The 15714-nt window shown below is 35.9% G+C and overlaps 1 protein-coding gene across 1 annotated transcript in view; it reads left to right on the top strand.

Moving 5' to 3' along the window:
- Window positions 1–366: 366 nt before the first annotated feature.
- The window catches only part of LOC141582945 (gamma-taxilin-like), a 38917-nt gene continuing 23569 nt past the window's right edge, over window positions 367–15714 (top strand). Inside the window, exon 1 of the mRNA XM_074392398.1 lies at window positions 367–426. The gene's annotated coding sequence lies outside the window, so the exon portion shown is untranslated. The remainder of the gene's footprint in view (window positions 427–15714) is intronic.

Here is a 15714-nt window from a genome sequence, read left to right as displayed (position 1 = left end):
CTCTCTGGAAACTACAAATCCCAGTTGGCAGCACTCGCAAGAAATACTCTCTTTCCGGGAATGCTGCATTACACTCCAATACTGAGACGGTCCAGAGAGCCGTAGCTGCTCAGCCTGCTGGTACTTGTAGTTTTTTTTTTTTTTTTTAATTTTTTTTTCTTTAGCAGGCATGGGATCTGGCAGCCACTTCGCACTCTTCAGCTCGGGATTTAATGTTCCCCACCCTCTGGCGCTCCCCAAGAGAGGGTGGGAGGGTTAGCAAGAGTGGATGGTGGAGGTCATCCTCTTCCGGTCACGTGGGACACCTGGCATGAAGCGATTGGTTGCCAGAGTTCTAGGATAAGGCGTTAGGCCCGCGAGCTTCCGTGATGCTACTCTGCGGGGGTTTGCTGCTGAAGTCACCTCGTGGCGAAGTAGGGGAAAGAGGTAATACCGGGAAGAGGGAGCGGCGGTCGTCCAACATGATTGATGCCAAACAGGGCAGAAATCAACTCAGCTCTGGGGTGGGTTCCTGTTGAGGGGCAGAGAATGGCAGAGGGTGCACCCTGGTTTCAGCGGGCAGCTATGCAGCCCCAGGGACGCGCTTGATATGAAAAGCCACGTGTGCCCAGCACCGCGGGGACCAACGCACTAGGTGTTTCCTCTCCGGTCCCCGCCGTCACCGTACTCCCGATTTTGGTCACCGCCGTCTAGGGCTTACCTGGGACACAGGCTAGTTCTCCCATCAAGCTAGCGAGCAAGACTTGTTGGAGTGTGCTACACCAGTGCAGGTGAAGCTGTTACGCAGTGTGAAAACGCGGCTTTGTAATTGGGGTTGCGCTTTGCACCCTCTGCCTGCAGTCTCCGTTCCCTCTTAGCCACAGGGCCTGATGGTACGCGGCCGCAGCCAGTCGCTGAGACCTTTTGGGCTCTAGAGGTTCAGTTCTTGGCGCTACCTGCACGCTTAAATGTCCAGCCAAGGATGAGAGGTGATGCCAGAGGACCTCTATCTAAATTGGGGACTATTATGACAACTTTTATTGCAAAATATATATTTTTCTATTTCTCCCTTCTTTATCTTTCTCTGTCCTTGTGTACCCCAAAGCAGAAACTTAAGTGCAGGGTCGTTGATCTCTCAATCCTAGGGACACAGGAGCATTTTCTTTTTGTCTTACTTTACTCATTTATTTCCTTTGAATACCCCAAAATCAAGACCGCATTTAAAACACTTGAAATCCTTTTTCTTCTGATGTTCCAGATGCCCGAAAGATTAGGAAACTTTACACAAGGAATGCGCTGCAACGTATACAACTTTCATGACCCTGAAATTCAGAACTGCAAAGAAACAATCTAAGAACGTTGAAACTCCTTTGTTTTTTCTTCTTTTTGGACACTGCAGCATTCAGCGTCCTAACCCAACACTTAAAGTTATTTCATTATGCATTTCAATACTCAAAAAATCATGCTTTTGTGAAGTGATCAAATATTTTATATTTGTTTCATAAGGTTCAAAAAGCAGGAAAAAAGATTCAATTTTTTTTTCTTTCTTTTTTTTTTTTTTTTTTTTTTTAGCAAATTTATGTTTACTTAACATTTACAGTACGTTTACACTTGAGCAAAATTCGGTTTTGAAGACTTGCTTAGGGTCTTTTTATTTATTTATTTTTTTCTTTTGGTTTGTGCATGAAAATTTATTTCAATTTCTTTCTCTCTCTGTTTCTCCCTCATCTCCTTTTTGAATTCTAACAGAAAGGTCCAGTACTTGAAGAATTACGAAAGAAACTCTTGCCTGAACTTACTGTAGGGATTCAGCATTGTCATTTTGGTCACATCACTTATCTTCAGTATTTGCTTCCCCCAAGAGAGAACTATAGTAAAAAAGCATTGCGATTTAGTAAGTTCAGTAAGTTCCTGTTTATGCTCCTTGGAATGAGAACAAAAGTTTTGAAATAGAAACAAAGGTTTAATCAAGTAGCATTTTTGATGACCCAGTTAAAAGCAGTTGATGACGCTTTGAAGAGCAGAGCTCTAGTTAAGAGTTGGTTGTGAAAAATCAGAATGTACTTCTGTTTCTGTCTTACTTTTCTTTACTTAACTCATATTTCTTTCTTCTTTGCTCATGTTTCTGGCCATATTTTTATTTGAGGTTTCTTTCTTTTGTTATTCAATTAACTGAGATGGAATTGAAATACATTGCTAAATGTTTTTTAAATTTTTATTTTTGTAATTGCTGAATATTTTCTATCTCCAAATTTATTTTTAGGTTACCTCTTTATCTTTAGTTTTTTCTTTCCTCTATATCACTGACTAGGAAATAAAAATTTCTTATTTTTAACTGTACCTCTGCCTCTCTTTTCCAGGAAGCAGAAATAATATTTGTGTTGTTTTAAAATCTTAAATGAATTACAAAGAAAAATGACTCTGCCATTCTTTGGTTAGTTATGACACTTAAGTCAGAAAAAAGAGGATATAGGCTTTTTTAGGTTTTGTTATTCTAGTGCTGACTTTCTGTCCCTTCAGTTTTGTCTGTTTTTGCTTAATATGTTTTGGGTTTAAGTTCATATAAATTAATATTTGTTATATCTACTTGATAGTGCCCTTTGTCTCTTTAAAAATATATTAAAGTTTACTTTCTGTAATATTAGCGTAACTGTCTTAGTTCTCTTTTGCTTATTATTTTGATGGAATATATTTTTTGTTCTTACAGTCACAATCAACTGTAATAGTTTGAATTTGTTTATTGTTTATGATAAACTAGTTTGAATCTTAGATTCAGTAGTGTACAGAAACTTTGCTCCTTTAAAGCTCTTCATTCTGCCTTCTGATTGTCACGTTATATCTTTATATACTTTGTATCAATATCATAGATTATTTTATAAATTTATAAAATTATTGTTTTATAAATTTATCTTTTAAATCATAGAAAACGTAAAATCCTCAAATTTAGTATTGGCTTCTGTATTTACCTACTTAATTATCTTTGTCACTGTAGTTTATTTTTCTCTATTGGTTTGAATTATTGTCTAGTGCCCTTTTATTTCTGAATACAGGCCTCTTTTGCATTTTTTTCTGTAGGGCAGATTTGTTAGTAGTATGCTCTTTAAGCTTTTATGTATCTGGAAATATTTTAGTTTCTTCTTTATTTTGAAGGATAGTCTTTGAAGTTTTTCTACTTAACAGATCCTTTAGCTTCTTGGATGTGTAAATTAATAATTTTCATCAAACATAAAGTTGTTTGTGGCTACTCTATAGCTATCCTTTCCCACCCCTTTGTCTCCTCTTCCTGTTGTGTGTAGTAGGCATATCTGTGTATGTTGGTGAGTATCAAAGGTCTTTTAAGCTCTGTTGATTTTTTATTTATCTTTTGTTTTGTGTTCCTGAGATTATATAGTTTCACTTGACTTAGCTTTCCATTTGTTTATTCTTCTGCCTGCTCAAGTCTGCTGTTGAGAATTTCTAGTAAAATTTTTATTTAGTTGTACTTTTCAGCTTCAGAATTTCATTTGGTTGCCATGTTATTATTTTGTTCATTTATTGTATTCTTGATTTTCTTTAGCTCTTGGTTCATGGTTTCCCCTGTGGCTCTCTTAATATATTTGTGATGGTTTATGAAACCATTAGTAAGTCTAAAAGCTGGGATTCCTCCAGGATATTTTACCTTTTTTTTTTTTTTTTTTTTTTTTAATTTCTGTGAATACCCATAACTTTGCAGGTTTATTTTTTCTTTTCTTTTCTTTCTTTCTTTCTTTCTTTCCTTTCTTTCTTTCTTTCTTTTTTTTTTTTTTTTGTATGACTTATAATTTTTTTTTTTAAGTGAAGGCTTTGAATATTACCATATGGTAACTCTCAAATAAAACAAAATCAGATTTAGACATTATGGAGATTATGGCAATAGAGAAAACCATAAATGCATGAGGCCTACGCATCTTAAAATCAAATATTTTTCTTTCATAGGGAGGTATAAGCAGGCTTAGTAGAAACTTAAGGACAAATTGAACAAGCAAAAGGGGTGAACAGAGAGCAGGAAGTGTATCTCACATAGTAAACCAGGGTGTCTGTGGTCTGTTTTAGTGCATGACCAGGGGCAAGATAAAATGTGGGTCCTGTAGATGAGAGAAGAGCCTAACTAATGTTAGGTCAAAAGAAGGCATAGATATTCTTTGGCCTTGTCTTGAAGTGGGGAATACTTAGTCATAACACTGGCAATCAGATTCTGTCTACTCACCAGCATTTGTGGTTGCTGCTTTTTGTGGTTTTGTTAGCGATTTTTTGGATTTGCTTAGTGACCAAACTATTTTTGTGAAGACTGTTGTGTGAAGTCTCTACATTAGCTTGTGGTCAACCAGTGAGTTAAATTTTATGAAAAGCCTGTAGCAAACAAAAACAGCAGTAAAAACTTTTAGTCTTTGTAGATTGGTTGTAGATTTTGCTTAGCTGGGCAATTTAAAACCTAAGGTGTACAATTGGCCCTCTGTGTAGGTTTCACATTTGTGGGATCAACAAACTGGATTTAAAATATTTGAAAACATAAAATAAATGGTTGCATTTGCACTGAACATGTAGACTTTTTTCTTGACATTTCCCTTAAATGATACAGGATAACAACTCTTTACATGGTATTTACATTATATTAGTTATTTGGAGTATTCTAGAGTTAAAGTATATGGAAGGATGTGTGTAAGTTATGTTTAAATACTATACCATTTTATATAAGGGGCTTGAGAATTCTTAGATTTTGGTATTTGCTGGTGGTATGGGATGGGAGTCTTCCTGGAACCGAGGAATTCCCCATAGGATGATGGTGCCTTGTTGTATGCATCCTGACAGTCAGCTAGAGGAGAAAGTGTTGAGTTTTCTGAGTGTGCATCCTGCTCTGGACACACATATATCTTTGTAGGTCCCATGGTGTTTGTCTATTCTTTAAAAACCCTAACTTTTTTGTGTATCTCTTTCCCAGCCTCTTATTTCCCCATCAGGCTTTTTTGTCTACTTACTACTTTCTTTGTTTACTCCATACTTCTAGTGGCAGTAGCTTCAACAAACAACACCAGCAGGTCACAGCAACCCTGAGGTGAAGGTACTGTGGCCTTCTCCTCAAGAAACACCAGACAAGTTAATTCCACTGCCACACTCTTTAAGAGCAAAGTTTATATTCCCCACTCCAGCAGTTCACACCAGAACTGCTAGCTGCTTTCCTAATGGTTATCCTAAAGGTGGAGATTAGGGATTTTAGGCAGATAAATTAAAATGCCGCAGATCTCTTTTTGAAATGTAGTATTATTTTTTTAATCTCCTCATTATTGTAATTTCTGATTAGATTCTAGAGTTTCAAAGTACTGTATTTGGAAAATTTTTGCTTATATAAGGTAAGTTTTAACCTAATGTCCAAATTACATCTTTTTGTCACTTTCCTCTGTCTCTTCCCATTTTTTTCTTGATCTTAATGTGATAATAAAATCACTTTTAGATAATATACTATCTATAACATCAAGACATAAAAAGTATTATATAAATTTTATATGCTATTAAAAGCAGTGCATGTGAACTATATTAAAATTTCACCAGGTAGTATATTCAAAAGAAAAAAAAATGTTCATTGATATTAATATCAACTCAGACGCTGGGATTATTTTTTTATTATTCGCCCCATTTTCTAATTGAATTTATGCTGGTACTTAAAACTGTGTTAAGTTTTGTAAGTTGATGAGAAAGACATAAAATATCAAATGTTGTTTCTCTGTACCACCAAGATAATTTTATTAATCTTTATTGCCTTGGATTTTTATCTGAATGTAATAATAAAATGTCCTTCAGCAATCTTTACTCTCGTACACTTCTCCCCCTTTAATATATCATGATAATATTTGTTTGCTAAGATGATATATTTTGTGTTGTCATACAAGACAGCATTGTTTGGTGGAGAGCTCATTCTAGAAATTGTGCTATTAGTTTGGAAGAGAGCTTCTCTTTTAAGAATTAAAGTATGAACCACATTAAAAGTGATAATGTGTATGTGGTAGTTAAAACAATATGCTCCAAATCACCAAATGATACTTATGTCCTAATCTCTGATACCTGCAAATATGTTGCACTGCTTGGCAAAACCTGATTTGCAGATGTTACAAAGTAGTATGTCAAGATAGGTTGATTATCTTGGACTATGTAGCGGAAGAGTGTAATTAATCACAGGAGTCCTTGTTCGAGAAAGTCAGCAGAATATCTCAGAAAAAAAGACATGTCCTAGGACTATATATGTTTTATAAATATTTTAAAATTTAAAAAAAATTGAAAAAAGAACTTATAGCCCCCTCCAACCCCTCCAAAAAAAGAAATAAGGAGCTCCCAAAGAAAGAAAGAGGAAGGAGAGAAAGCAAGAGAGCAGTCTGAAGATGTTTTGCTGCTGGTTTTAAACATGGAGGCCTAAAACTAAACCAAATAATGGAGGTAACTTCTGGAAATTGAAAAAGGCAAAACAAAATCTCCTGTGAAATAATAAATGTATATTTTATTTTACCCCTTTTCTTAACATACAGTTCCTAAAACCCTTGTAGATGGTATGCTAGAAGAATTTTTTCTTCTAATATTTAGTCTTCGACCCCCAGTTTCTGGCTTACAGCTCCCAAGACCTTTGCAATTTTCTGAGTAATAAAAATATTTGACATATAGCTCCTAAATCCCTTGGAATTTCCTGGTGATACGAGAATATTTTTCTAATATTGATGGATTCTTAGCACGAGGATGAGAGCTGGGTGCCAGGGAAACCGACCTTATGATTATAGGCTTGAGACTTTTCAGTCTTATTGTAAGTTACCCAAGGAGGGCACAGGGGCTGAAGGTTTAGTAATGTAGTCAATCATGGCTATGCAATGAAGCCTTCATAAAAAACTAGTTAATGACATTTGTAGAACTTACAGATAGCTTGACATGTCAAGGGTCTTGAAGATTCCTGAAACAAGGAAGCCTCATGCTCTTTATGACATACTTCACTATTTGCATCTATTCTGTCTGACTCTTCATATATATCCTTTGTAATATCCTTTATAATAAACCTGTAAGTATAAGTAAGTAAGTATTTCTCTGAATTCTGTGAACCACTCTAGCAAATTAGTTGAGCCTAAGGATGAGGTTAAGGGAAATATGGTTCACAAAATGAGTCCTCTGACAAACATCTAAACTTGGGGCAGACTTGTGGGACTGACCACTTAATGTGTGGGAACTTTTATTTTCTTTAGATGACTAGTGACCAAAATTAAGTTGAACCCTATTCTACCCATTTGTTGTCTGCTGAAGAATTGGCTATTGATGGAAAGAAATCCTCACATATTGGTGAACGGAGGTGAAATATTCTGTATTGAAAGTTTAGAAAAGCATACTTAGGCCAGGTATGGTGGCACACTCTGCTTTGGGAGGCCAAGGTGGGCAGATCACGAGGTCGAGAGATGGAGACCATCCTGGCCGACATGGTGAAATCTTTACTGTATTAAATACAAAATTTAGCTGAACATGGTGGCACATGCCTGTAGTCTCAGCTACTCAGGAGGCTGAGGTAGGAGAATAGCTTGAATCCCAAAGGGAGAGGTTACAGTGACCTGAGATCGTGCCACTGCACTCCCTCCTGACAACAGAGCAAGTCTGTCTCAAAAACAGAAACAAAAGCAAAACAAAACAAAAAAACAAGAAAAGCACAAGTGGAAGAGATTTACAGTTTGGTTGTTTTTTTTCCTATCAGTAATAGTATTAACATAACGTTAAAATGATGTGGGTAACAATACAAAGGTTGATGTTTCTTAGCTTATCATGATTGATTTCACTGGAGCTGGGAAAGTATAGCTTCATAAAATTGTGAAAAATGTGTTTCACTTAAGTAATCCATAAAAGTAGAAAACCACTGGACATCTAGAAATCTATGACTTGATGATGCTAATTGAGTGACACAATTGTTGACCTTTGGCAAAACAGGTCAGGCAAAAACATATTTCATTGTGTTTTGGCATTGCAGTCTTCCTTTAGATTTCCTGATTCTTTTGCTGATAAGATTGGCATTTAGATTTACAGAAGTATCTGCACTTGCAAGTAATCATTTTATTAAGGTTTTAGGAGTACTTGTAACCCCTTTTGGTTTTATAGATAAAATAGTCATAGGTATTAAATATAAACACAATGCCGTTGTGCATGCTTTAAAAGGCAAACAATATATGTGATCTAAGATAAATATAACTTTTTGAGAATCTACCAGTGGTGTACAAAATATGAAGCTAAACGTGACTATAATAATTTACCATTTCCGAAACTCTTTTACTAATTCTAGGTTTCTTTAGATTTCCTCACTTCTAAGTTTAGCAATGGCTATTTCTCTTCCTGTTTACCTTGAAGTATCTCTGTGTATTTATGTACTTCAGCAATCATGCTGTTAACAGGTAGTACTTGTACTAACTCCTAGGATGTTATTTTGCTGGGATTTTATATTCTTCATCAGAACTCCATTATTACTCTGCTCTGGAAAGATCATACTCTTTGGAATGTTGTATTTATAGATAATAATTTATTTTCAGGTTTCCATGGTCTTTGATTTATATCCCTGGATAAACTGTAATTGGCTCATCATTGAGACTGTCAATCATCCATGCCTATAAGTTATTTTTCTAGATTAAATGAAAAAGTAGATTAAATGCTGTTCCAGCTGGCTTCATGACAGTGAGCCAAACAATGAAGGCCAAAGGAAAATGCTTTATATGAATTCCCTGTCACCAGTCATTTTCATTATGATAATTGATACACCAACCATTTATCAATTGGAGATTTATGTTTTGATATGGTTGGCCAAGAAGAAAGTGAAACCTTTTGTGTTTCCCTGGATTTGCTTGACAATAGGTGCCAATATCTGGACTTTCTTAGGTGGTATCTTTTCTTTACCTCTTTATATAAACTCTGCTGTACTCAGGCAGCACTTAGGAATACTTTTAGTTAAAAAGTATTGAACCATAATGTGGAATCAGTGTACTGCGTTATATTAAAATTTAGTCACCTTTTTTATGTTTTAAGTGAATTGCATACTTTTCAATAATTTTGTAAGATTTGTCATTTGGAAATAATGGTTCACTGAATTGTGCACAACTTTAAAATTAAAAATTTAGATTTGTTAATATTAGTTGTTACACTGATCAGAAAACTCTTTAAAGAGTGGGAAGCTGCCAGGCTGGTGGCAGATTGAAACTTTCCAAAATTCTAATTTTCACTAAAGATTGATTTTTATCATTGCAATAAACAACTGTATAATTTATCCTACCATGCTTATTTGGTTCATTTTCTGTAAAATGTCTGCCAAATACCCTAATCAAGATAGTTATAGGAACTATGAAGGATCAGATATTTGGAAACTTAATAAATTTGCCATAATTTATGGCTGACAGAACTATTTTTTTTCTTTTTCTTTATTGTACTGTAAGTTCTGGGATATATGTGGAGAACATGCAGATTTGTTATTTAGGTATACACATGCCATGGTGGTTTGGCATCATCCATCACCCCATCATATACATTAGGTATTTCTCCTAATGCTATCCGCTTCCTAGCTCCTTCTCCCCTGACAGTCCACAGTGTGTGATGTTCTGCTTTCTGTTTCCATAAGTTCTCATTGTTTAATTTCCATTTAAGAGTGAGAACATGTGGTGTTTGGCTTTCTGTTTTTGCCTTAGTTTGCAGAGTATGATGGTTTCTAGTGACATTTATGTTCCTTCAAGGAACATGAAATCATCCTTTTTATGGCTGCATAGTATTCTATGGTATATATATGCCGTATTTTCTTAAATCAGTCTATCACTGATGGGCATTTGGGTTGGTTCCAAGTCTTTGCTACTGTAAACAATGCTGCAGTACATATATGTGTGCATGTGTCTTTATGATTAAATGATTTATAATCCTTCAGATATATATCCAGTAATGGGATTGCTGGGTCAACTGGTATTTCTAGTTCTAGATTCTTGAAGAATTGCCACACTGTCTTCCACAATGGTGGAACAAATTTACACTCCCACCAACAGGGTAAAAGCATTCCTGTTTCTCCAAATCTCCAGTATCTGTTGTCTCCAGAATTTTTAATGATTGCCATTTTAACTGGCATGAGATGGTAACTCAATTTCTTTTTAATTTGCATTTCTCTAATGACCAGTGCTGATGAGCTTTTTTTGATACGCTTGTTGGCTGCATAAATGTCTTCTTTTGAGAAGTGTCTGTTCATATCCTTCACCCACTTTTTGATGGGGTTGTTTTTTTTGTTGTTGTTGTTTGTTTGTTTTCTGTAAATTTGTTTATGTTCTTTGTAGATTCTGGATATTAGCCCTTTGTCAGATGGGTAGGTTGCAAAAATTTTCTCCCGTTCTGTAGATTGCCTTTTCACTCTGATGATAGTTTCTTTTGCTGTGCAGAAGCTCTTTAGTTAGATCCCATTTGTCATTTTGGCTTTTGTTGCCATGGCCTTTCAGTGTTTTAGTCATGAAGTCCTTGCCCATACGTGTGTCCTGAATTTGCCTAGGTTTTCTTCTAGAATTTTTATGGTGTTTGATTTTAATAAATCTTAAATTCACCTGGAGTTAATTTTTCTATAAGGTGTAAGGAATGAGTATAGTTTTAGCTTTCTGCATATGGCTAGCCAGTTTTCCCAGCACCTTTTATTAAATAGCAGTTCTTTTCCCATTGCTTGTTTGTCAGGTTTGTCAAAGATCAGATGGTTGTAAATGTGTGGAATTACTTCTGAGGCCTCTGTTATGTCCCATTGGTCTATATATCTGTTTTTGTACCAGTACCATGCTGTTTTTATTACTGTAGCCTTGTAGTATAGTTTGAAGTCCATTAGTGTGATGCCTCCAAGTTTGTTCTTTTTGCTTACAATGGTCTTGGCTATGCGAGTTCTTTTGTGGTTCCTTATTAAGGTGTTTTTTTCCAATTTTGTGAAGAAAGTCATGCATAGTTTGATGGAGATAGCATTTGAATCTATAAATTTGGGCAGTGTGGTAATTTTCATGATACTGATTCTTCCTAACCATGGGCATGGAATGTTTTTCTATTTGTTTGTGTCCCCTCTTAGTTTCTTGAGCTGTGGTTTGTAGTTCTCCTTGAAAGGGTCCTTCACATCACCTTGTAAACTGTATTCCTAAATATGTAATTCTCATTGTACCAATTGTGAATGGGAGTTCACTCATGATTTTGCTCTCTGTTTGTCTGTTATGGATGTATAGGAATGCTTGTGATTTTCCTAAATTAATTTTGTATCTTGAGTCTTTGCTGATGTTGCTTATCAGCTTAAGGAGATTGGGGGCTGAGACAACAGGGTGTTCTAAATATACATCTGCAAATAGAGACAATTTGACTTCCTCTCTACCTATTTGAGTACGCTTTATTTCTTTGTCTTGCCTGATTGTCCTGGCCAAAATTTTCAGTACTATGTTGAATAGGAGTGGTGAAGACAGCATCCTTGTCTTTTGCCAGCTTTCAAAGGGAATGCTTCTAGTTTCTGCCCTTTTAGTATGATACTGGCTATGAGTTTGTCATAAATAGATGTTATTATTTTGATATATGTTCCATCAGTATCCAGCTTCTGGAGAGTTTTTAGCATGAACGGTTGTTGAATATTGATGAAGGCCATCTCTGAATTTATTGAGACAATCATGTTTGTTTTCTCTTTGGTTCAGTTTATGTGATGGATTATGTTTATTGATTTGCATATGTGGAACCAGCCTTGCATCCCAGGGATAAAGCCAGTTTGACTGTGATGAATAAGCTTTTTGATGTGCTGTTAGATTTGGCTTGCCAGTATTTTTTTGAGAATTTTTTCATCAGTGTTCATCAGGGATATTGGACTAAATTTTCTTTTTAGTTGTGTCTCTGCCAGGTTTTAGTATCAGGATGATGTTGGGCTCATAAAATGCATTAGGGAGGATTCCCTCTTTTTCTATTTCCTGGAATAATTTCAGAAGGAAGGGTACCAGCTCCTCTTTGTACCTCTGGAAGAACTTGACTGTCAAAACTTGTGGTCCTGGACTTTTTTTGATTGGTAGACTATTAATGACTATATCAATTTCAGACCTTGTTATTAAGACTAATAACAGAGATTTGAGTTCTTCCTGGTTTAATCTTGAAAGGATGAAAGTGTACAGAAGTTTATCTATCTCTTCTAGATTTTCTGGCTTATTTGCTTCGAGATGTTTATAGTATTCTATGTTGGTAATTCGTAATTCAGTGGGATCTGTGGTGATATTGCCTTTTTCATGTTTTAATAAATCTATTTGATTCTTCCCTTTTTTCTTCATTTGTCAGGCTAGTGGTCTGTTTTGTTGATCTTTTCAAAAAACCAGCTCCTGGATTCTATTTTTTTTTTTTTTTGAAGTTTTTTTTTGTGTGTGTGTCTGTCTCCTTCAGTTCTGCTTTGATCTTTGTTATTTTTATCTTCTCCTGGCTTTTGAATTTGCATGTTTTCTTGGTTCTCTATTTCTTTTAATTGTGATGTTCGGGTGTCGATTTTAGATCTTTCCGTGCTTTCTCTGTTGTGCATTTAGTGCTATAAATTTCCCTTTACACACTGCTTTAAATGTGTCCCAGAGATTCTGGTACATTTCTGTCGTCATTCTCATGTTTTCAAAGAACATTTTTATTTCTGCCTTCATTTTGTTATTTATCCAGCAGTCATTTAGGAGTAGCTTGTTTAGTTTCCTTGCAGTTGTGCAGTTTTGAGTGGGTTTCTTAATCCTGAGTTCTAATTTGATTGCACTGTGGTCCTGAGAGACGATTTGTTATGATGTCTGTTCTTTGGCATTTGCTGAGGCCTCTTTTACTTCCAATTATGTGATCACCTTTAGAATAGGTGCAGTGTGGTGCTGAGAAGAATGTACATTCTCTGGAATTGAGGTGGAGAGTTCTACAGATGTCTATTATGTCCATTTGATCCATCTGTGAGTTCAAGACCTGGATATCCTTGTTAATTTTCTGTCTTGTTAATCTAATAGCAAAAGTGGGATGATAAAGTCTCCCACTATTATTGTGTGAAGTCCGAGTTTCTTTGTAGGTCTTTGAGAACTTCCTTTATGTCTCTGGGTCCTCCTTTTTTGGATGCATGTATATTTAGGATGTGATTCTGAGAATATATATTCTGTGGATTTGGGGTGTAGAGATCTGCAGATGTCTGTTAGCCGAGAAGAATGTATAGTCTATGGATTTGGGGAAGAGAGTTCTGCCGATGTCTATCAGGTCCACTTGGTTCAGACCTTAGTTCAAGTCCTCAATATCCTTTTTAATTTTCTGTTTCATTGATTTGTTTAATATTGACACTGGGATATTAAAGTCTCCTACTATTATTGTGTGTGAGTTTTGTAGGTCCCTAAGAACTTGATTTCTGAATGGGTGCTCCTGCATTGGATACCTATATATTTAGGATAGTTAGCTCTTCTTGTTGCATTGATCCCTTTACCATTATGTAATGCCCTTACTTGTCTCTTTTGATTTTTAATTGTTTAAAGTCTGTTTCATCAGAGACTAGGATTGCAAGCACTGGTTTTGTTTTTGGTTTTGGTTTTTGTTTTTTTTGCTTTCCATTTGCTTGGTAAATTTTCCTCTCTCCTTTTATTTTGAGTCTATGTGGATCTTCTTTTCTTTTTTTGACATTGAGTCTCAATGAGTCACCTAGGGTAGAGTACAGTGGTGCAATCTTGGCTCACTGCAACCTCTGCCTCCTGGGTTGGAGCATTTGACCTGCATCAGCCTCCCGAGTAGCTGGAATTACAAGTGCGCACCACTGCCCCCAGATAATTTTTTTATTTATAAGAGACAGGATTTAACCATGTTGGCCAGGCTGGTCTTGAACTCCTCACCTAAGATGAACCACCCACCTCAGCCTTCTAGAGTGTTGGGATTATAGGCATAAACCACCACACCCAGAAGATATTGGCAGAACTATTGAAACAATAGATTTTAACAATGGCATCTGCCACTGTATCCACATTTGCACTTTTGTCCTGAACCTTAATTCCTGTAGGGTGATCTGTTGAGAACCAGACAGTATCTACAAAAGGGAAGACAAATCATGAACTTACAGAACTTGAATAATTTTACATTGGGCAATGTGGTAGACAGAATAGTGGCTGCCCAAACATGACTATGTTTTAAGTCCCGAAACACTCATGCTTTTAATGGTGAATTATCATGTTGGGAAAAGGTACTATTGTAGATGTCATTTAAAGTTAGGGATTTGAGGAAAGATATATTATGTAGGGTTGTCTGGATGTCCCCAGTGAAATCACAAGAATCTTTATAGATGAAAAAAGCAGGCAGAAGAGTCAGAACTAGAGAGATGGCATTATGCATAGGACTGGACTTGTCATTCCTAGTTTTGAAGATAGAGGAAGTAGAGATCTAAGAAATGCAGGGAACCTCTATCTAATATTAATAAATCTCATTTTCTAATATTGTAAGCTTGTGGAGAGGCTAGGGCACAGATTCTCCCAAAGAGTCTTCAGAAAGAATATAAGGTAATGAGATAAACCACTAAGCTTATTATAAGCCACATAGGTAGTAAGCAGACCTACTCTTTGCTTATAGATGTTAATGTATTTTTATTTATTTTTTCTAAGTCTTCTTGCTATACAAGCATCCTTGAAAAAATAGTTTGGAACAAAGGTCGTCTGTATCTCTGTTCATAACATAGAAATACCATACTGACTGCTGTTTAATTTTCCCTTGATTATACATCTTCATTGGCCTTGGTGTTTAATCTGACCAGCAAAGGCTAGGACCAGATCTGTTAAGTTTATCTCATAAGTTAACTAGTTAAAATCTCAAACATATTTCACTTTTTTAACTGAGTGACTCCCATTGTAGAGATAACTACTTCAATGTGCATGTACATGAGTCAGTTTTCCCTCTTCAGGGTTCCAACAAATGGGCAAAGATATGCTCATTGTGCAGAGCACTTCACAGTTGTTTATATGGTTACATAATCTACTGTGTTTTCTTAAACACTTGAAGAACTGTTATAACTACATCTGAGTTGGCAGTCAAAATGTTTTCTAATGTTAATCTAATGCCTGGCTTCCTCCGTGGGACACAAATGTGGTATGTCTGCAAATAAAGTGTTTATGATTTTTGAGGTCTTCCTAATGGGACCTGTATCAGTGTTAAGGTGGCCACAGGGTTACTGTGCTTTAGAATGGCTTCTTGTCTGGCTGTTATGCTAGCCCACCTTGTGTCACACACAGAAACGGCCAATTGTCTAAGTGGTCTCAGGTCCTGCAAAAAAAGACTCAGTTTAATTATTCACTTGTCTGTTACTGAAATGACTAAGTGATGACTAGAAGAGTAGGGGAAGGCATCCAGAGATAATTAATATGAGTTTTATTTGGGAGATTCAGTAGTGGGGCATACACTAATGTTTTCATTTAAATGGCAATCAAATCATCTGAGTTGAATGGCTCTGAATGCAAATTTAGTAGGCTTACTCTCTTTAGAAGTGATACACAAAAGTGTGTCTTTGTGCATGTGTGTGTGTGTATATGTGTAAGGCTTCAGGAACAGATTTAAAAGATGGAGTAATTAATGTCCTGTTCTTACACTTTAGTCTTAATATGTTACTTCCCTTCTACTTGGGTTTTTCTGCTGCCACAGTCAGTATTTCCAGAAACTTTAACTTTGACTTCTGTTCATTTGTCCGTTACAGTACATGTATTGTCCAGAAGTGTGAGATGACAGATG

The sequence above is a fragment of the Saimiri boliviensis genome, chromosome Y (assembly GCF_048565385.1).
Source record: "Saimiri boliviensis isolate mSaiBol1 chromosome Y, mSaiBol1.pri, whole genome shotgun sequence".
NCBI classification, from domain to species: domain Eukaryota; kingdom Metazoa; phylum Chordata; class Mammalia; order Primates; family Cebidae; genus Saimiri; species Saimiri boliviensis.
The sequence above is the reverse complement of the archived record's forward strand: the minus strand, read 5'-3'. Positions and strand labels throughout refer to the sequence as shown.